This window comes from Coenobita brevimanus, unplaced genomic scaffold (assembly GCF_032717465.1).
Source record: "Coenobita brevimanus isolate Jiangsu-jjx unplaced genomic scaffold, ASM3271746v2 jjx.HiC_scaffold_2662, whole genome shotgun sequence".
In the NCBI taxonomy this organism is placed as follows: Eukaryota; Metazoa; Arthropoda; class Malacostraca; order Decapoda; family Coenobitidae; genus Coenobita; species Coenobita brevimanus.
Genome location: NW_027643612.1, coordinates 398,884 through 422,500, shown reverse-complemented (window position 1 = coordinate 422,500; position 23,617 = coordinate 398,884). Strand labels below are relative to the sequence as shown.

Sequence of the window (23,617 nt, the reverse complement as noted above, 5' to 3'; positions counted from 1 at the left end):
AAGGCCTTCCCTTACCTTCTCCACGAATTCCTTGACTGAGGCAATCTCTGTCACATTTTCCCTGAAAATATCTTGTTCTCATATCTCCTCCTCCTGTCTGGCCTTTTTCTGCTATGCTTACAATCTGTTGATGTCCAGTCAGTCAGCCTCTTGCTCCATCGGTTATCCCTTATTCTAGCTACATGGCCAGCTCACCTCCATTTCTGTTCTTTTATAACTTCTATAATGTATTAACTTTTGTCTGCTTTCTCTCCCAAGTTGATCTTTTCCTGTCTCATAGAGATATTCCCAACACTGACTTTTCCATTGCTTTCTGAGAACGGATTAGTATATTTTCCATTGATTTTATTAGTTTCCAGGTATCACAACCACACATCATAGCTGGAATAATTCATTTGTTATACACTTTTTGTTTCATACATATTGCCAAGCTACTTTTCATAATGTCTTTCTGTTTACCAAAAGCTTTCCCTCCAATTGTAATGCGACTTTTTATTTTGTTATCGTGGTCTATCATTAATTTTAGTATTTGCCCCAAGTAACTGTACTCCTTGACTACTTCAAGAATTTCTTCTGGTATACTGATGATGCTCTTTGGTGTGTGAAGATTACACATTACAGTAGCTTTAGTCCAGTTCATCTTTAGCCCTACTTTGAGACTTTCTCTGTTCGGGTCATTTAACATTTCTTGCAATAAATGTACCATCATGCAATCCCATTTTGCCCATATAAAAAGGAGTCCTGAGGCCCAGGCATAGGCTACCCATTCCTAATATTTATAGGCAATGGTGACCAGCCCCACTTTCCCGTGAGTGGCATTGTGCAAGCAAAGAGCCCCCAACTTCCTCCTCAGATGAAACCCATAGAGGCTCCATCTGGTCACAGTGCCTTAACCCACTAAACCACCAAAAACCATTTGGTTATACAGATATACTGACTGAAAGTATCCAAGCAGATGTTGCTCATAAAGGTGTACAGTACGTACTATGGGTGGATGGGGTTTACTGCTCACACAATACCATTCTGGGACAATAGATTGGTCATTCTCACTTCAAAAATCAGGAATTAAGTAGACCAACCCAGGGTCCCTATGTTCCTGGTGGGGCAATAAAAGATTGGATGATGGATAAATGATGATGTACTGACCTTCATGTCAATCCTCCGTTCAATTCCAGATATGACAACTGATCGCCATGACCGTTCCTCACTGGTTTCCTGCACTGCTGTGTACTCAGGTAGTGGCTCTATCCTTGGCTGAGGACCCAGACCTGAATCAAGATAGAAGGTTCTTGTTATCTATTCTTTTTTCTTCTTTTTTTTTTTTCTTTTGGAGAAGGGATGTCTTCATGTTGTGTCACTGATATAACCAGGCAACTCCACTGCCTGATAATGCTAATGCCCCTGAACTCTCATCCTATCCCCTGAAAAGAGGTTGATGGACTGCAGGGGAAGGACAATGTACACCTGCAGTCCACTGGGTTCATGTTTCAGATGAGCATGATGGCACAACAACAGCAGTTTTTTTTTTTTTTTTTCCCAAATAAAGCCACTGTAAGTTACAGAAAGATTGAGTGTTAAAGTTCTTTTGTCACCTGTAAAGCTCACTTGCCAATTTCCCTGTTTCGGTAGTAGATGGATGGCTATCATCAACTCGGGAGATACTACCATGAGAGTGGTATGTGATTACAAGCTCTGTAACAAGGCACATAATCATCACTCTCAGGCATGAAACTTTGACAAATTGTTAGAGTCCAGGATGAGACATTTATATTGTTACAAAGCTTACTGAACATCTCTGATATCTTTTTTCAGCAGTTATCAGCAACTGTAGGAAAGTAATTAGCTAGTTTTGGCACTTAATTTAGTTGCCAGTTCATATAAAACATAAGTAATACCATGATCAACCCTGTATAGTATGACGATTCCACGAGAGGAAACATGGCATCATTTTGCTTGTGCATGTACCTTATATATCCTACTGGCTGCATGGAAAAAACTGTGATATTATGGAACTTATCACTGTAGTGCATTTATTTTAGGTGAATAACCAAGGGGACGCATTCCTGCCTAATAACTATAGATTCATGAAATTCATGCAAGGTCACATGCTATAAAACTGCTTCAAAGAAACTTGGATTTTCATACAAAATCCATAATGTCTACCCTAATGAGCAGTTAGCTGTAATTTGCAAGTCATGTGCAGTCTCAGCATAAATAATGCTTTCCCATGTGGAGTGGATGTGGAGATGTTCCACTAAAACAACTGGACAAAATTCAGAGCAAAGCTATAAGAATAATTAATAATCCTGCAATTATAAATTAACTACCTCTCTTACAAGTCAGACAAAGTATTGCCTCCCTTGAATTATTTTACAGATACTTTTATGGCAAATTCTCAGACAAAGTTGCATCCATTGTGCCACCTCTCCATACATTCCCCTGTGCTACATGGGCATCTGGTAGCACCATGACTTGACTGTCACACTGCCATATTGTAGAACTTCTGCATATCAGAATTCCTTTATTCTCCAAACTACTTCTCTCTGGAACTTGATTCCCCAGATTTTTCCCCAAAACTTCAGCCTTCAGCAGTTTAAGTCAAACTGTTGCAGAGTTTTTATGAATGGAGGATACCTGTAATTTGGTGTATGATATTTTGTTTTGTTTGGTTTTTCCTTCCTCTGTTTGTCTTTTGTTTAGAAAAAAAAAAAAAAAAAAAAGGACAAGAACCCAGTAAATTGCAGGTTGAAGTTGCCCTTGCATTCAATCATCCTCCTTTCAGGGGATAGGAAGACTGGGAGGGCTTGTATAACTGGGCAGTAGTATCACCCCATTACACTGGTGTCACCTTGTGAAGTCATCCCTATCCAGAACCATGCAACCTTTTGATACAGCCAGACCAATTGTCAGTCAGCAATACTCACACTCCATGATGGATTTCACCATGGGTGTCTGGAGAGGGGGGCAAGGGGGGGCAGTTGCCCCACCTTAGAATTCCAAAGTGTGTCTGGAACTTTTCCGGACGTCACGTATATTTTCGTTCCTTTGAGTTATAGCACATCAGCATATGAATACTTTTCGCCTGCAATTTAAGTACATCTTGATACTATATTTTATAGTGAATTATATGTTCAGTCGGCACATATATGTATAATTTCTTTTATTTTGCCCCCCCTTACAAAAAATCCTGCAGATGCCCCTGGATTTCACAGTTCATCCAGTGTATCTGTGTCAACACGGGTGAGCACATTGGTGAACTCGCCACATGAAAGCATCTGTGTATCATCTTCATCACTGTCACATAGGTTCTTTTCATGTAACCTTTTGTTGTAACCAAACAGCTCTTAGCAATACTTACATTCCATAATGGATTCCTGCCGTACATCTAGTGTGTCTGCATCATCAATGAACTTGTCTTGTGAAAGCACCTGTGCGTGATTGTCATTATTTCATATAACCCTTTGATATATTCAGACCAGGTGATGACATAATTATGGAGGTATGCAAAATGTAGGAGGACTGCTTGATGTAACAGAATGGGTTAAGGTAAGCCTGTGCCCATGGTCAGACACGATGAAATGGCTGTTAATCCTTTGCCCAGAGTTAACACATAAAGAAAAAGAGAAAAAACCTCACGCTCCATGATGGATTCCTCTAGTTCATCCGGTGTGTCTATGTCATCTGGCGTAAGCATATCAGTGAACTCATCATGTGAGAGCATCTGTGCGTCATCGTCGTCGTCGTCATCATCGTCATTGGTGTGTTGGCTGAGGGAGGAGAGGGAGTGTTGGTCGTCCTCCACCGCCACTGTCAGAAGCTCCTCTGTCACTGTCAAACGTTTCTTCCGGGTCACCTCCAAGCTTGACGGACGCTCTGTAGAAGAGATGCTCAAAAATAAGAAACTGGGAGTGAGATTCTTGAACATAACTGTATTTATGATCAAGGCCCTGTTGTAACTGTGATATGTATTCCCAGGAAGGACAAAGAAAGGACAGTACAGTGTCTTCCCATGTCTCTTGTTCTTCCCAGAAAAAGAAATCTTGGTTATGAGAGATATTATCGTAGGTTAATATATATATTTTTTGAGGGAAGAACAAGAAAAGGGCAGTACAGAATCTCTCATATCTCTGGTTCTTCCTGTAAAATACATATAAGTTATAACAGGGAATCGATTGCAAATGTGTTTGAGAATCCCACCTTGGGATTGGATTCATAAATACACATAGCCCCGTATTCTCTTTGGTTAAGTAGGCCCCCCTAGATTTTATCTGTGTGTCTGATATAATGTACCATTGTATCTCTGTTTCTAATATACTGTTGATATATACAGTTAACTTTTGTGGTAGATGGGGGGGACAATCATCCTGTCACTCAGTGTAGGGATGCCCTATGGTCTCTACACTGAGTGACAAGCCTAAAGGTTTCCTGTACCCTGGAAACCATTTACTACACTGGGTGGTAACCATATAACTGGGGTTTTTGGCAAGGTTAAGTATACCCCAGATTCCCCTATCAAAAATCACTTAATCATGGCAAATGTTTTGGAGAGCCTCAGAGGACCCAATACCAGCCAAGGACCCCAACCAAATGGACAGGTTTCATGGCCATGTGGAATGTGAGAGGTGTGAATCAGGACAGCAAGAGGGCGGAAGTGGTGAATGTGTTCAAGAGTGCGAGATATGCCATGATGACACTGTGTGAAACAAAGATGAAAGGGTGTGCAGTGGAGGAGTGGGAGGGTGTAAAGTGTGTGAGGTCGGGCATGAATGGGCGAGGAAGATGCAAGGAAGGAGTTGCTTTGTTGATGAATGAGGTGTGGCAGAATGGAATGAGAGATTACAAATGTGTCACCTTGAGATGTATGTATGTCATGTTCAAGTTTGAGAAGGTGAAAGTGGCTGCCACTGTGATTCTAGCATATGCACAGTGTGATGACAGGAGTGAGAGAGAGAAAGACAGGTTTTGGAATGAGCTGGATGAAGCAGTGGGAGAAATGCCTAGGAGCTAGAAAGTGATTGTAATGGGCAATATGAATGGAAGAGTAGGCACTGGTCCTGAGGATGACATAATGGGTTGTAATGGAGTACCAGGAGAAATTGATAACGGGAAGCAACTGAAGGATATATGTCAGGAAAGGAGGTCCTGCATTTGTAACTCGTATTTCAAACACAGAGATGCACATAAATATACATGGTATAGAGGGAATGGGGATCAAGTTGAATGAAGCCTGATTGATTATGTGCTTGTGGAGGTCGATGCTGGGAATGGTTGCTGATACGAAGGCAGTAAGAGGACGATGTGGTCTGTCAGATCATATGATTGTGGTATGCAAGATCAAGCTGAAAGGAGTGAGGTGGACCAGGAGAGAGAGGAGCAGTCAGGGAGAAAGTCTGAAAGTCGAGAATCTGAGGATCAAAGAAATGGATGAATACAGGACCAAAGTAGGGGAGGAGTTAGAATCAGTATATTGGAATGAAATGGATCTGGACATCCTGTAGAATGCATATAGGGATTGCTTAGTTAGGAATGCTGAAGTGGTGTGTGGTGTGGCAAGAGTAACAACAAAGAAGAAAGGTACGGCATGGTGACGTGAAGAGATTAAGAGAGCGGTGAAGGAAAAGAGAACGAAGTGGCTGGAGTGGTTAAAGGACAGGGGTTCAATTGAAATAAGAACTGAATATATTGAGTGCAAGAAGCACGTAAAGAGACTAGTGAAGAGGAAAAGGAGATAAATGATGATCAAGGAAGAAAAATGAATGCAAATTCCTCTGAAAATAGGAAGTTATACTGGAAAGAGGTGCAGAAATGTAGAAGTGACAGTGGAAAGAAATGTGAAAGAGTGAAGGCCGTAAGTGGTAGATTTTTAACCCATGGGGATGAAGTAGGGACAAGATGGAGAGAATATTTTGAAAGCTTGGTGAATAAATATAGAGAGAGCAGAGCCACTGTAAACATGATTGAGGATGCGCAGAGGAATGCAGTGATAGGAAACGTGACACTTGCACAGGTGAAGAATGCTGTGAAGTGGCTGAAACATGGGAAAGTAGTTGAGGTGTATGCAGAGATAATTAAGTGTAGTGGAGAGAGCAGAATGAAGTGCTTTTTGGAGATATGTAAGAAGGCATGGATGAGTGAAACTGTGCCAGCAGATTGGAAAAAGGCTATGATTGTACCCCGGTAGTTGAGCAAAGTGGGTACAAGGATTATTGTGGCATAAGTTTATTAAGTGTGGTAGGGAAGGTATTTGGAAGAATTATTATAGAGAAAGTAAGAAAGATATCAGAAGTCCTAGTGAGTGGTGAACAGGGTGGCTTTAGGAGTGCCAGAGAATGTGTGGATCAAATATTTGCAGTGAGACAAATAGTGGAGAAGGCTTGTGAGAAGGACTTTAAGGTGTTTATGGCATTCAAGGATCTGGAAAAAGCATACAGCAAAGTAGATAGAGAAGGATTGTGGAAGATTTTGCACATGTACGATGTAGTTGGGAAACTGCTAGGTGCCATCAAGAGTTTTTATGATAGCAAATGAAGCATGTGTAAGGGTAAATGGGCATCTAAGTGAATGGTTCATGATCGGTGTGGGTGTGTGACAAGGTTGTGTGATGTCCCCATGGTTGTTCAGTATATATATGGATGGGGTGATGAGAGAAGTAAAAACATGAGTAATGGAGAGAGGGATGGCATTGGTATTGAATGATGATGGATGGAATATCTCAAATTTGTTGTATGCTGATGATGGAGTACTACTTGCAAATACTGGACAAGAACTTAGTAGACTAGTGCAGAGTTTTGCAGATGTCTGTAACTGTCGTGCCTTGAAAGTAAATGTAGAAAAGAGTAAAGTGATGGTTATTGAGAAAGAAGGTGACTCCCAGTGTGATGTTACAGTGAATGGAGAAAGACTGCAATTGGTGAGAGAGTTCAAGTACCTGGGTACAGTGATAGAAAAGAGAGGAAAATGTGCAAAAAAGTGGAAAGTCAAGTGACACAAGGAAGTAAAGAAGCTGGTGCTATTAAGACCTTGATAACAAACAGAGGCTTGAGTGTTGCAGCTGTGCGAGGCTAACATGAAGAAGTGTTCGTGCCAACTTTAACATATGGATGTGAGAGTATGGTGTGGCATGAAAATGAAAAGTCAAGAGTGAGAGCGGTAGAGATGGGACTGCTGAGGATTGTATGTGGAGTACAGAGAGTGGATAGGATACAAAATAATGATTCGTGAACAATGTGGAGTGAGGAAGTCTGTGGACACCAGAGTCAGAGAGAGTGCACTGAGATGGTATGGTCATATGGAGAGAATGGATAACAATAGAGTGGTGCAAAAGGTATATCTGAGCAAATTTGAAGAAGGGAGGAGGCGAGGTAGGCCAAGGAGAAGGTGGAGGGGTATGGTGGATGAGTGTGTGAGGAAGAAAGGTATGGAAGTCAGTGAGGCTAGGTAACTGACAGGAGATCAAGCTGGCTTGATGAATGTTGTGAGAAGAAGCTCATGATCAGGGATTTGGCACCCCTTTTTAACGTGACAGCATCCAGAGTGATTATATTGGATACGTTTATGTGAAACTACAGAGTGTGGTGAATGTTTTTAACGTATCAGATAGATCCAGGATTCTGGAGGCTTGAATGATGAGTGAATGGAAGCATGGACCATTGTACTGGGCAAATTTGGGCTGTCTAGACATTGCTGCTCCTCACCCTGCCCTAGGGTGGGAAAAGAGGTCCGGATGATACTGACTTTCAGTTATCTGCCATCACAATATACGGCTGAAGGCAGTATCTGGCGCTGCTGGCTCAGCTCTGTTAAAGCAATATCATTCATGGGAAAGTTTTTAGGATAGAGGGTCGACAGGGATAGTAACACAGTATCCTGCTCGACGCTGAATGTCGAGCCGATGGAGGGTATTATGCAATATCTGGTGTTTCACTTTATTTGGCATAGGGCTTGGCTGAATTATGCGGGATAATTGAAAGTTTACTGTACACATTTACAGTCACACTCTTCAGCCAGTCATCTGGAACAACACACTGATATATAATTGAGTTTTTCAAATCAGCAACTAAACCCACTCATATATATCTCCTGAGGCCTTCAGCTTTTCAGCAGTAAATCCAGAAACACCCACCACCTTCCCCAACTGCATATTGCCTATCGCTCTGCTCCCAGTATCAGCATCAATCAAAGTTCAAGGGCCAAACTTTGGATCTGTTGACTCTAAACTTTCCCTGTTCCAGTCAGACTCCTCATTCAGCAAACAGTTATAATGCTCTCTCCAGGGATCTTTAATATCTTCACTGTCTACCATTACCATTTTTTCATCATTCTTCATATACTGCTTACCTATGATATCCCTGTTTTCCCTTTTTGTCTGATTTTCTACCTTAAATACCATGTTCTTCCTTTTCAGATGAATAATGTTGGCAGTGATGATGATGATGATGATGATGGTCCTTTATGTATTATAAGTTGATGATGATGATGGTGGTGGTGGATCCTTGATGCTTCCTAAGTTTATAGTGATGATGATGACAATGAGAGTGATGATGTTGATGAAGATTCTTTACATATCCTAAGTTGATGATGAGAATAATGATGATCCTTTACCTTTCCTAAGGGTGACCTGGCCGGTTGGGGGTGAGACAACAGCGGTGTAGAGAGAATAATCGTCCTCTGTAGGGGTGACAGGTGGCTGTGAGGTTTCTTCCCTCTCTGCAAGTCGCACTCCCCCACACTCCTCACTGCCAGGCTCCACCAGGTATCGGAGGGTTGTCGGGAGCTTGGGAAGTCCACTGGGGGTTGACAGGAAGGGAAATTGACAGATAGACTGATGCTTTAGTTTACTGGATGAATAAGTAGATTAGACAGATTGGTAGTTAGAATTATAGACTGTTTTTTACAATTGACTTATATGATCACATGCTTTTATGACTGTAACATTTAGCACATTTTTTTCATTGGTGTTTTTCACTGCTACATTGCCCATTTTTCTCATTATACCTGTATGTTCATTTCCTCACTTACAGTATATGATTGCTAGAACACTAAATTCATTAAAAAATCATTTGTTATACAATCCATCCACCCATCCATCATCCAATCCTACATTGCCCCTTGAGGAGTGTAGGAGCCCGGGGCTAGGCAGTTGGTCCTGACATTTAAGATGAGAGTGACCAGCCTCACTCATCCCTGAATGGCACTACATGAGCAATCAACCCCAACCATCCCCTGGATATAAACCTTCACCGCTCAACCCCAATCACCCCTTGGATATAAACCTTCACCGGCTCAATCTGATTGGAGTGCAATAATTACCCACAAAACCACCAGGAGCCAAAATTTGGTTATATGGTTACCACCCAGTGTAGTAAATGATTTCCTGGTGTACAGGAAACCATCTGGCTTGTCACTCAGTGTAGAGTCACCCACAGGCAGAAGGAAGAGGAAAGAATGAAGGAAAGAAAGACAGAAGAAGGAGTGTAAAGTTACCCATAGGCAGAAAGACAAGGAAAGAATGAAGGAATGGAAGACAGAAGAGGATGGAAGGAAAGAAGGATGGAGGAGAGGAAAGGGCAGACACCCAACAGCAGCACTACACTGAGTGAGTGGATGGTGAGCATTCCCACCCACTTTCAAAAATGCATCCCATTCATATAATGATGGCATGCTGTTGATAAATAAGTAGACATTTTGTTGACCACAATAACATTCCTCTGTAGGCATAAATTTATAAAACTGCATTTTTCTTTTCTCCATCCAGTTGACACTACATCAAACTCAGTCTGTAACTTGCTTAACATCATACATGTACCATGTCCACTAACATTTACAGAATATATAGAAGAGTATGTATAATGCATGAATATTATAACCTCTTTCATGTTGTCTCTATATCAGAAAGGGTGTACTCAGGGTGTGTGTGAAGTTGAAGGGTGTATTATTATTATTTTTATTATTATTATTATTATAATTATTATTATTATTATTCTGTGGTAGGTGGGGGCACTCACCATCCACTCATTCAGTGTAATGCTGCTCGCGGGTGCCAGCCCTTTCCTCTCCTCCTTCCTTCTTTCCATCCTTCCTCTTCTGTTTTTCTTTCCTTCTTTCTTTCCTCTTCCTTCGGTCTGCGGGTGACTCTACATTGAGTGACAAGCCAAATGATTTCCTGTACACCAGGAAGCCAAATGCTGCACTTGGTGGTAACTATATAACCAGATTATGGCACCTGTGGTTTAGTTGGTCATTAAGGCACTCCAATCGGATTGAGCCGATGGAAATTTATATCCAAGGGATGGTTGGGGTTTATTGCTCATGTAATGCCACTCAGGGATGAGTGCGACCAGTCACACTCATCATCAATGTCAGGACCAACCTGCCTTGCCCAGGGCTCCTACTCTCCTCGTGGGGCAACACAGGATTAGATGATGGATGGATGGATGGATTATTATTATTATTGTTATTATTACATGATTGGATGATGGATGGATGGATTATTATTATTATTATTATTATCATTATTATCATGATAGAGAAGTTAGAAGGAGAGTGGAAGATAAAAATGGTAGATTGATGGTGGAGAGGGGAGAAAAAGTGAGTAGACGGAGAGAACACTTTAAGGAACTGTTAAACATAGAGAATGAAAGTAATGTGAGTATAAGTGGCTTGGGAGTGGCTGGGAGCAGGAGGTAGGTGAGAAGGGAGGAAGAGATCAGTAGGATGGAAGTAGTGGAAGCAATGAAGTAAGTAAAAATGGGGAAAGCTCTAGGAATTGATGAGGTGTGTGGTGAAATGCTAAAGCATGGGGAAGAGATAGTAGTGAAATGGATATGGAAGATGTGAAGATTGGCTTGGTAGGAAGATAGAATCCTAGAGGATTGTAAGTCATGTATAATTTTTCCCCTGTACAAAGGAAAAGGTGAAAAAGAAGTGTGTATTAATCATAGGGGTATTTGTGTAATAGGAACAGTATATGGTAGGATGCTTACTGACAGAGTTAGAGAAATAACAGAGGAATAAGTTGGAGAAGAAGAGGGAGATTTTAGGAAGGGAAGAGGTTGTGTAAATCAGGTACTCATCCTTAGGTCTTTAGTGGAAAAGTTTCTAGAGAAGGGAAAGAAGTTGTATGCAGCCTTCATGGATTTGGAGAAGGTATATGACAGAATGGATAAACATAGCATGTGGAAAATATTAAAAATATACAGTAAAAGTCCTGTAATCTGAATGACAGGGGACTGAGGGTCTTTTGAACACTTTTTTTTTTTTTTTTTTTTTTTTTTTGAGAGGGACCTCAGAAAACATTAGAAATATGTACATGATCATTAAATAAACACTTAATATAATATGGGTCATTGTTTTACTCGCTGGAAATGCATAAAGGTGTAGCTGAATAGTTGCAGGCAGTTATTCCAAGTCCAAGAGCAAGTCCAAGCCAGATAAATCCTTTGATAAAGCCCAGACAAAGCCCAGAGAAAAAATCCACTTGATTTACTTAGTTTTCACTCAGTTCACTAAACAGTAACTTACTGTAATTCACTTAATTTTCACTTAATACACTTATATTTATTACTGCATTTAAAATTATCTGCCAGCTCAAAAAATTTGGAGTATTGGGATATTCAGATTATTGGTGGTTGGATTAAAGGACTTTTACTTAATAGAGTAAATGGGAAGCTGCTGAATGCTGTGAAGAATATGTATGAGGGTGCTAAGGCTGCAGTGCGTGTGGATGGTGAACTGAGTGAATTTTTCTATCTGAATGTTGGATTCAAACAGGGATGTGTCATGACTCCATCATTGTTCAATCTGTATATGGATAGGATTATAAAAGAGATGCAAGGTAGGGCAGTGAATACTGGTGCAGCCCTAATGAGAGAGAGCAGCATTTGGAAACTTCCTGTTCTGTTGTTTGCAGATAATACCGGTACTGTATTGTTAAGAAAAGACAAAGGGGAACTGCAAGGCTTGGTGAAAGAGTTTGGGAAAGCGTATAAGAAATGGAATCTAAAGGTGAACATAGGGAAAAGTAAAGTTATGGTCTTGGAGAGAAATGAAGTCACTGAATGGTCTGTGAGGTTGGATGATGTGGAAATGGAAAATGTGAGTCTGTTTAAGTACAGTACTTGGGTAGTGTGATGAGTAACGGTGGAAGTTTGGAGGATGAAGTGCTTCAAAGGGTACAACAGGGAAGAAAGGTTGCTGGTGCTTTGAAAACGGTGATAAAAAATAGAGAAGTGAGCATGGAAGTAAAAAAGCCGCTCCATGAGAGTATTGTGAAACCTGCTGTAACATATGGAAGCAAAGCTTGTGCCTTGTTGGAAGGACACAAGTCAAGTGTGACAGCAGTGGAAATGAGTTATTTGAGAGGAGCATGTGGAGTTACATGGAGAGACAGACAAATGAGGAAGTGAAGAAGCATTGTGGTGTGGATGTGTATGTGACAGAAAGGATTAGGAGAAATACACTGGCCATGTGGAAACAATGGAGAGTGAGAGACTAATGAGGAGAGTGTATGTGAGTGAGGTGGAGGAGGGGAGAGGGAGGAGGAGGCCAAGAATGAGATGGAGGGATGGAATGGAGAGGTATGTGAGAGGGGTGTGTGAGCTGAGGGGAGGGCAGTGAAATGGCAAGGGACAGGGTGACGTGGAAGTGATTTGTTTGTGGCTACCCTTTACAGGATCAAGGCGACTGGGAGTTGATAGATAGGTAGATAGATTATTATTATTAGTAGTAGTAGTATTAGTATTAGGATTAGTATCAGTATTGTTATTACTATTATTACAGTACAGTAAATGTCCTCTAATACGAATCACATGGAACTGAGGGTCTTTTGATTGTTTTTTTTAGGACTATTAAGAGGGGCCTTTGAAAACATTTCAAATATGTACATGATCTTTAAATAAACACATAAATGATATGAATTATTGTTTTACTCACTGGAAATGCATAGAAGTGTAGATGAATAGATGAAGGCACGTATATCCAAGTCCATGGGCAAGTCCAAACCAGATAAATCCTTAGATATAGCCCAGAAGAATTGGAAAAACACCAGAAAAAATAGAAAATTTTTGCCTTGGCAAATTCTGAATATTGGGATTTTCGGATTATTGGTGGTCGGATTGGAGGACTTTTACTGTATTATTAATATTACTATTTTATCTATCCATCTATCTATCTATTGCCAGATGGCTCAATCCCATAAGGGGTGACCACAAACAAATGGCCTCCATGTCGCCCAGTCCCCCGCCATTTCACTGCCCTCCTCCTAGCTCAAAACCTCCTCTCTCATATACCTCTCCACTCCATCCCTCCATCTCATCCTCAGCTGCCCCCTCCCTCTCTCCCTCTCCCCTTCACTCACATACACTCTCCTCATTAGTCTCTCACTCTCCATCCTCTCCACATGGCCAAACCACCCCAGTGTATTTCTCCTAACGCTCTCTATCACATCCACATCCACACCACAGTGCTCTTTTACTTTCTTATTTGTCAGACTGTCTCTCCATGTAACCTCACATGCTCCTCTCAAATAACTCATTTCCATTGCCATCACTCATGACTTGTGTCCTTCCAACAAGGTCCAAGCTTCACTTCCATATGTTAGAGTTGGCATCACAATACAGTACTATCATGCAGGCATTTTTTTAAATATCATGCTCAGTTCCCTATTTCTTATCGCTGCTTTCAAAGAACCAGCAACCTCTCTTCCTTGCTGCACCTTTTCAAGCACTTCATCCTCCAGACTCGCACCCTTACTCATCACACTACCCAAGTACTCGTGCTTAAATGCACTCACATTTTCCATTTCCTCGTCATCCTACCTCACTGTACATTCATTGACTTCATTCCTCTTGAAGACCATAAATTTATTCTTTCCTACATTATTATTATGGAGAATGTGAGTACATTCAAGTACTTGGGTAGTGTGATGAGTAAGAATGGAACTTTGGGGGATGAAGTATGTGAAAGGGTACAGCAGGGAAGGAAGGTTGTTGGTTCACTGAAAGCAGTGATGAGAAATAGGAAGGTGAGTGTGTAAGTTAAGAAGTCACTGCATGATAGTATTGTGATCCCTACCCTGACGTATGGAAGTGAGGTGTGGACCTTGCAAGAGGGAAACAAGTCAAGAGTGAGAGCAGTGGAAATGAGTTACTTGAGAGGAGCATGTGGAGTGACATGGAGGGACAGATTGATGAATGAAGAAGAGAAGGAACATTGTGGGGTGGATGTGGATGTGGTTGAGAAGATTAGGAGAAATACACTGAGGTGGTTTGGACATGTGGAGAGAATGGAGAGTGAAAGTCTGACTAAGAGGGTGTATGTAGGTGAGGTGGAGGGAGGGAGAGGGAGGGGTAGACCGAGGATGAGGTGGAGGGATGGAGTTGAGAGGTACCGGTATATGAGGGAGGGGGGGGTGAGTTGGGGGGAGGGTAGTCAAATGGTGGGTGACAGAGCGACTTGGAGGCGTTTTGTCTGCGGCCACCCTTTGCGGAATTAGGGCGTCGGGCTATAGATAGATAGATAGATAGATGATATGGGAGGAAATATTGTACTGAACAGCAGAATTATTATGACTCCTATGCCCACAAACGTCAGCTGTGTTTACAGCCACAGCCCTTGCATCTACTTCTTCCCCATCTGACCACTGTCACTCCATCCCTCACTCACCACTCAGCTGTTTTGCAGAAAATAAAATAAATATGTAGGAATTGCAGGCACAGTAATTTTGTCTGGCAAAACAAACATTTATTCCTGTCAACTAGATTTCTCTTCTTTGCCAGAGCAAATGCAATGATGAGTGAGTGCCCTGGGACACCACGTATGCCCCAGCCTCAAAGAGACCCATGATGATGGCTCAACAGGACCTGGTACTCAATAAGGTTAGTTACACCTGTTTGGTTAGTGTGTTACATCTACTCAACCTCTGATCACTCTTTCAGTCATACTCATAGGTGATACGGTGATGGAAAGTAGTCAGATAAGGCATTAAAGGAGGTCTAGGGACCAGTCTAAGGTTCTATCTATTTATCTATAGCCCGACGCCCAAATCCCGCAAAGGGTGGCCGCAGACAAAACGCCTCCAAGTCGCTCTGTCACCCACCATTTGACTACTCTCCCCCTAACTTACTCTCCTCTCCTTCATATACCTCTCAACTCCATCCCTCCACCTCATCCTTGGTCTACCCCTCCCTCTCCCTCCCTCCACCTCACCTACATACACCCTCTTAGTCAGTCTTTCATTCTCCATTCTCTCCACATGTCTAAGGTTGCTGTTGTTACTTTTATAGAGGGGGAAGGGTGTGGGTTCCACTTGGCCTCAAACATAGCCTTATTAAACCCATGTTTTAATTGTCCCGGTATCCCATAAATCATTATCCGATCCACTTTCCATAATTTAACCCCATCGGATAATGGTGGTGTGCTGTACTGGCATTATTCTTAGGCATCAGAGTATTGAATCACCCTGTAGAAACTTGAAGCCTGCTTTTAAATGCAGAACTTGGGGAGGCAGGAGGGAGGGTTGTACCTTACCTGTCACTGGCTCATAGATCGCTGTCTCTGTCTGTCTGTACCTCATAAATGTTCATTTAAAAAAAGATCAGTATTACTGTCAGGAACTGTGCATTACTTGTCTCTGGCCGACAGATTTCTCTGTTAGGCACGGTGTACTGCGGGTGTGTGATGCTGAGGACAGGAATGAGAATTGCAGATGGATGCTGCAGATGATAAGATGTAAAGTTTTGCAAATGGCTGTACACAACCTGTCTGGGAATACATTACCTGTCTCTAACTGTACCTTACCTGTCTCTGGCTCATAGATCTCTGTGTCAGGTAGGGTGTACTCTGGATGTGTGAGGTTGAGAGGTGTGCCCCTGTGTGCGATGGGGGCCTCCGCTCCACTGAGGGCAAACATCTCCTCCTCCTCCTCCATCGCAGCGCCCACCAGGCGCCCATTCTGCTTGAACACAGCATTAATGTCTGCAGTTCACTGAGATGGTTAACCATGTTGAAAATATGGAGAATGACAGACTGACCAGGAGAGGGAATGTCAGTGAGGCAGAGGGTAGGGGGAGTGGGAGACCATGCATGAGATGAAGGAATGGGGTGGAAAGGTATATGAGAGAGGGGATATGAGTTGGAGAGAGAGAGAGCAGCCTCTTGGCAGAGGACAGGGTGACATGGAGATGATTCATTTGTGATTATGTTTTCCATGATTAAGGTGTCTTGCTATAGGCAGATTGATGGTGAATTGTTTAGCAATGAAGATAGTATTAGCATTAGAATAGTTTAAAAGAAAGAAAAAACCTGTCTGACACTATACTGCTTTACTGTACACAACAAGTTCAAGTGTTGTATAAGAAACTTTAATTTCTTACTCCTTATTTTAATTTTTTACTCTTTATTTTGAATATTTACCAGGAGTAGACTGTAGCACCAGTTGAACAGGGCGGCACTTCTGAGGTGGAGGGCAAGCTTGTGCCAGGGAGAGCTGGAGCCCTCATTTCACCAGCCCTCAGGAATTGATCCTTACCATCCCCCTTTGCTGAACATTTTCAGTGCTTTCATTTACACAGAGAGTAGGCCAGCATATTCTCTTAATACCTGTACCTTCAACTGTCTACACCACACTATATGCATGTAAAATATCACACCTCCTATTTCCATTCCCTTTACCAATGGCCGCTACATTAACATCAGCAAACGAGGTGATATCTCGGATTGCCACCACCGGCAAGGTAGGGCTGGCAGCACAGGGTCCTCCTGGTTGCCATGAAGCGACTGTACCAGCAGCAACTGTTGCAAATTCTGTTCTTGCTTGTCAGCGGAGAAGAGCAGGTGCAGCCTTATTCTTCGCCAGTGTCCGTGCTTTCGGTACCAATTAGAATTCAGTTCATTTTTTCCTACAGTCCATATCCTCTCTAGCCTTGTTCCTCACAGAACCCCAAATTTCTCCCTCTACTGAATTTCCCCATTTTGTTTTCCTGGTTACCATCTCCTCACAAACTTCTGTAACAAGGGCGGCACCTGTTGTTATACCAAATCTGAATATGCAGTTGACACTGTTTTAAACTTCACCTCAACTAATTTTGATTACTCACTGTATAAACTAAATTATCTAAATATTACCAAATGTGTCTGTGTAGTCTATCACTCCCCCAATGCTTCTTCAGAACCCAGTGTATTTGACTCCATATCCACACAGTTGAGTAACTTTAACTTTGTTCTTAGCACCAAGATTACCATTTTGGGTGATTTTAACGTACTTAATGTTGAATGGTTATTGCATTCTGCCAGGATTGACGATGCTGGTCTAGAGTGCGAGCCGTTTGCAGAATCATTTAATCTCACACAGTTGGTAAAGCAACTAACCAGAATACCAGATAATCCTGGCCATAATGCCCATCTCTTGGATCTGTTCCAGACAAATAATCCAGATCAATACAGGATAGAAGTACTGTCACCACTTGGATCCTCTGACCACAGTCTCATCAAAGCCTCATTAGTCAGCCCACCCAGACCTCCCTATTCTGAACCTGTCAAGGTGACCCAATGGCACATTGATTATCTTGCTGACATTCCATGGCAGGCTATCTTCTCTAGTGATGTCAATTCTGTCCAGTCCCACATTAATGACTTAATACTGCCTGGTATAGATTTATTCATACCAGGTCAACAGTTAAGTAAAAGATCAAACTCTCCAAAATGGTTTGATAACAACTGTGCCAGAGCAATGGCCCAAAAGTCATTAGCATTTTTTTTTTTTTTTTTTTTTTTTTTACGTGTCCGACTCTGAGCAGAGGTTCAGGGCCTATTTCTTGGGGGCAGTGGCCTATCCCAAGGCCCAGTAGTCCTCCTACACCTCCACATGTCACCACTTTGGCACTAACACCCACTGTCCATATTGAATACATGCTAGGGCTGTCTCATACAGGACTGGTGTACTGGTATTAGCGGGGGTACTTTTATGACATGTCGGCGGGTCATCTGGTAGATCAGGAAAGTCTGCTTTTTAGGAAATTCAAATCCTTAAACTGTTCCCTGCCCCAGCCGGGATTCAATCCTGGGTCCATCAGGACTGCAAGCCGCCTCTCTACCGATTCAGCCACCGCATATAACTCTTACGTGTACGAAAAGTGTTAAGGATATGTATGATAAAAATGGTTTAATATATGGGACAGTACAAGTTTGACTCATTCCTGTGAAGATACAATTAGGTAAGAACACACACACACACACACACACACACACACACACACACACACACACACACACACAATGTATACATTATCATTACCTCAGTGCAGTCTGTATCACTAAAGTCTTACCTGCATGGGGAACCTGAGAGGGTCTCGAACAGACTGCTGGTAGGAGTAAATAGGAGGTGGGATGGATGTGTGATCTGAGAGGGGAGACTGGTTGGCAAGGGTACCACTGCTGCTGCTGCCACCTTCAGACAAGTCCATGCTCTCTTCACTGCCTGGCTCTCCTGCACCCTCACCCTCCCACCTGAAGAAACGTGAAGCTGTAAGAGTTACTCCCCTCTTTGGAGTGTAGGGATTCAAGACCATGTTATCATAGTCCAAAACATTTAGAGACAGGAGAGAGTAAATGGTAATAGTCAATCCCATGTTGCCCCCTTTAGAATGTATGGGTCTGAGTCTTGGCTACCTTTTTGTATTGTATGATATTGATTACAAAGACATCGACATGCTTGCATTCATCGGCTTCGGTCGCCTAATGACAACTCTAGACACTACTTGATCTCATGCAGCCACTTTGTTGTATGCTTTTTCCAGATCCATGAAAGCCATAAACACCTTATGGTCCTTCTCACAAGTTTTCTTTGTTATCTGTCTCACTGCAAATATTTGATCCACACATCCTCTGCCACTCCTAAAGCCACCCTGTTTATCACTTACTAGGACTTCTGATTTCTCTCTTACTTTCTCTGTAATAATTCTTCCATACACCTTCCCTACCACACTCAGTGAACTTATGCCATGATAATTCATGCACTCACTTCACTCACTGTTATTTTTTTACAGGGGTACAATCACAGCCATTTTCCACTCTGCAGGCACAGTTTCACTCATCCATGCCTTCTTATATATCTCCAACAAGCATTTAATTCCTCTCTCACCACTACACTTAATCATCTCTGCATACACGTCATCAACCCCAGCTGCTTTCCCATTTTTCAGCCGCTTCACAGCACTCTTCACCTGTGCGAGTGTCACGTCTCCTGGCACTGCATTCCTTCTCTGCACACCCCTAAAACCAATCATGTTCACAGCCACTCTGCTCCCTCTATTCCCATTTATCAGGCTTTCAAAATATTCTTTCCATCTCGTCCTTGCTTCATCCCCATGGGTTAATAATCTACCACCTACATCCTTCACACCATCACATTGTCTTTCTTTTTTTCACTTCTACATTCCTGCATCGTTCCAGAAGGAGAGTTAATGAGACAAAAAGCCTTTGACTCCACCTTGTTGAGAAGAGTGTATGTGAGGAGCCTCCCCACACAAGAGAGTTATACTCTACACAGGGGCGAATAAAACATTGTGTGTGTGTGTGTGTGTGTGTGTGTGTGTGTGTAATACTCACACGTGTGGCCGCTACTCACGTGTCGTTCATCTTCACCTAGAAAGAAAAAAAAGAACAGGTTAGAGATAACTCTCTAAGTACAAACTCATTATGGGATCTGGCTATAGATAGATGGATAGACAATTTTTTGTTGTTTCCTTTTTGTCATTTTTTTGCTTACCTTTTGGGGTTCTCTTTTTATCAACTTTATTTTGCCATTTCCATTTTTCTTGTCTGTCTATTTTGTTTAATTTTCTCTATAAAGGCTCCAACATGCTTGCATGAGTCAGACTTAGTCACTTAATTACAGCTGTCTGTGCTGCTCAGTCCCTGGCAGCCTCCCTATTCAGTCCTTTATCCCAGAGGTCACACTCTATGACCTCATCCCAGGTCTTTTTGGTCTGCCTTTCACAACCCTACCCCCATCGTTCATACTTGTCACTTTCTACACCCAGTTGTCATCCCCCATCCTCTCCAGATACCCAGACCATCTCAGTATACCCCTCCTCACCACAACACCAATACACCTTTTATGTTTTCTCTTTATTTCGTATCATATATTTTTTTCTCAATTTTCTTCATTTGTCTTATAATAATTTAGCATTGGTTAAGAAGAGGTACATGATTGGATAATAAGGTGAAAGTCTTAGTGTTTTCTTGGTGGTAGGTAGGGGCACCCATCATCCACTCACTCATTGCAGGGATGCCTTATGGTCTCTAAACTGAGTGACAAGCCAAATGGTTTCATGTTCCGAGGAAACCATTTACTGCACTGGGTGGTAACCATATAATCAGGATTTTTGGCCAGGTTAAATGTCCTTCAGATTCCCCTATCTAAAATCACTTAATCATGGCAAATGTTTCAGAGAGCCTTAGTGGGCCCAATACCTGCCCAGGACCCCAACCAAATGGGTAGATTCGCGTGGCCATGTGGAATGTGAGAGGTGTGAATGAGGAGAGCAAGAGGGTGGAAGTGGCGAATGTGTTCAGGAGTGCAAGATATTCCTTGATGGCACTGTGTGAAACAAAAATGAAAGGATGTGAGCTGGAGGAGTGGGAGGGTGTGAAATAAGTAAGATCGGGCATGAATGGGTAAGGAAGATGCAGGGAAGGAGTTGCTTTTTTGATGAATGAAATGTGGCAGAACTGAATAAGAGATTACAAATGTGTCAGCTGGAGATCTATGTATGTCAACTTCAAGTTTCAGTAGGTGAAAGTGGCAGTAATTGTAGCTTATGCACCGTGTGATGACGAGTGAGAGAGAGAAAGACAGGTTTTGGGATGAGCTGGATGAAGCAATGGGAGAAATGCCCAGGAGCTATAAAGTGATCGTAACGGGCGATATGAATAGATGGAACGGGGATCATGTTGAAAGGAGCATGATTGATTGCGTGCTCGTGGAGAGGTCGATGATGGGAATGGTTGATGATACGAGGGCAGCGAGAGGACGATGTGGAGTTTCTGTCAGATCATATGACAGTGGTGTGCAAGATCAAGCTGAAACAAGTGAGGTGGACCAGGTGAGAGAGGAGCAGTCAGGGAGAAAGACTGAATGTCGAGACGCTGAGGATCAAAGAAATGGCAGATGAATACAGGACCAAAGTAGGGGAGGAGTTAGAATAAGTGAATTGGAATGAAATGGATCTAGACAGCTTGTGGAATGCATATAGGGATTGCATTGTTAGGAATGCAAGGATCTAGACAGCTTGTGGAATGAATATAGGGATTGCATAGTTAGGAATGCAAAAGCAGTGTGTGGTGTGGCAAGGGTAACAAACAAACAAGAAAGGTATGGCGTGGTGGTTTGAAAAGGTTAAGAGAGCAGTGGAGGAAAAGAGGAAGAAGTGGCTAGAGAGGTTACAGAACAGGAGTCCAGTTGAAATAAGAACTGAATGTACTGAGAGAAGAAGCACATAAAGAGACTAGTGAAGAGGAAAAAGGAGAAGGTAAATGATGATCTAAGAAGAAAAATGAATGAAAATTACTCTGAAAATAGGAAGTTATTCTGGAAAGAGGTGCAGAAATGTAGAAGTGACAGCGGAAAGAAATGTGAAAGTGTGAAGGACGTAAGTGGTATATTATTGACCCACTGGGATGAAGTAAGGACCAGGAGGGAAGAGTATTTTTGTAAGTCTGATGAATGTGAATGGAGAGAGCAAAGCGACAATTAACATGACTGGTTTTGGGGGTGTACAGAGAAGGAATGCAGTGCCAGGAAACGTGGCACTTGCAAAGGTGAAGAACGCTGTGAAGTGGCTGAAAAATGGGAAAGCAGTTGGAGTTGATGAGGTGTATACAGAGATGAAAAAGTGTAGTGAAGAGAGCAGAATGAAGTGCTTGTTGGGGATATGTAAGAAGGCATGGATGAGTGAAACTGTGCCAGCAGAGTGGAAAAAAGCAGTTATTGTACCCCTGTACAAAAGTGAAGGTGAGTGAAGTGAGTGCAAGAATTTTTGTGGCATAAGTTATTGAGTGTTGTAGGGGAGGTATATGGAAGAATTATTGTAGAGAAAGTAAGAGAGAGTTGTCAGAAGTCCTAGTGAGTGATGAACAGGGTGGCTTTAGGAGTGGCAGAGGATGTGTGGATCAAATATTTTCAGTGAGACAGATAGTGGAGAAGGCTTGTGAGAAGGACTATAAGGTGTTTATGGCATTTATGGATCTGGAAAAAGCATTCAACAAAGAAGACAGAGAAGGACTGTGGAAGGTTTTGCGCATGTGCGGTGTAGATGGTAAGCTGCTAGGTGCCGTCACGAGTTTTAATGAAGGTAGTGAAGCATGTGTAAGGGTAAATGGGCATCGAAGTGGATGGTTCACAATCGGTGTGGGCATGCAACAAGGTTGTGTGATGTCCCCATGATTGTTAAATATATATATGGATGAGGTGATGAGAGAAATAAAAACACAAGTAATGGAAAGAGGGATTGTGGTGGTAGTGAATGGTGATGGATGGAATATCTCAAATTTGTTGTATGCTGATGATGCAGTGCTACTTCCAAACCCCGGACAAGAGCTTGGTAGTCTAATTCAGAATTGTGCTGATGTCTGTGAGTGTCGTGCCTTGAGGGTAAATGTAGAAAGGAGTAAAGTGATAGTCTCCCAGTGTGATGTTACAGTGAATGGAGAGAGACTGGAATTGGTGAGAGAGTTCAAATACCTGGGTACAGTGATAGAAAAGAGAGGAAAATCTGCTGAATTGGAATAGTAGTGGGACACAAGGAAGGAAAGTAGCTGGTGCAATGAAGGCCTTGACGTGAAACAGAGGCTTGAGTGCTGCAGCTGAGTGATGCATACATGAAGGAGTGTTAGTGCCAACTTTAACATATGGATGTGAGAGTATGGTGTGGCATGAAAATGAAAAGTCAAGAGTGAGAGCAGTAGAGATGTGACTGCTGAGGAATGTATGTGGAGTACAGAGAGTGGACAGGATATGAAATAATGTGATTCGTGAAAGGTGCGGAGTGAGGAAGTCTGTGGACACCAGAATCGAAGAGAGTGTACCGAGATGGTATGGTCATCTGGAAAGAATGGATAACCACAGGGTGGTGAAAAAGATATATCTGAGCGAATTTGAAGAAAGGAGGAGACGAGGTAGGCCAAGGAGAAGGTGGAGGGATATGGTGGATGAGTGTGTGAGGAAGAGAGGTATGGAAGTCAGTGAGGCTAGGGAACTGACAAGAGACTGAGCTGGCTAGATGAATGTTGTGAGAAGTGCATGATCAGGGATTTGGCACCCCTTTTTAATGTGACAGCGTCTGGATTGACTCTTTGGATACGTTTATGTGAAGCTACAGAATGTGTTGAATGGTTTTGGCGTGTCAGATAGAGCCAGAATTCCGGAGGCTTGAACAATGAGTGAATGGAAGCGTGGCCCGTTGGGTTGGGCAAATGTAGGTTCTCTGGACGTTGTTACTCCTCATCCTGCCCCAGGGTTGGAAAGGGGGTCCAAATGATGATGATGATGATGATGATGATGATGATGATGATGATGATGATGATTGTTATTATTTTTATTATAATATCCCTACGCGACGCC

The 23,617-nt window shown here is 42.3% G+C and overlaps 1 pseudogene; it reads right to left on the bottom strand.

Annotated features, from left to right (window-relative positions):
* LOC145389967 (uncharacterized) overlaps positions 1–19,637 on the bottom strand; it is a 22,258-nt pseudogene extending 2,621 nt beyond the window's left edge.
* Positions 19,638–23,617: the final 3,980 nt, after the last annotated feature.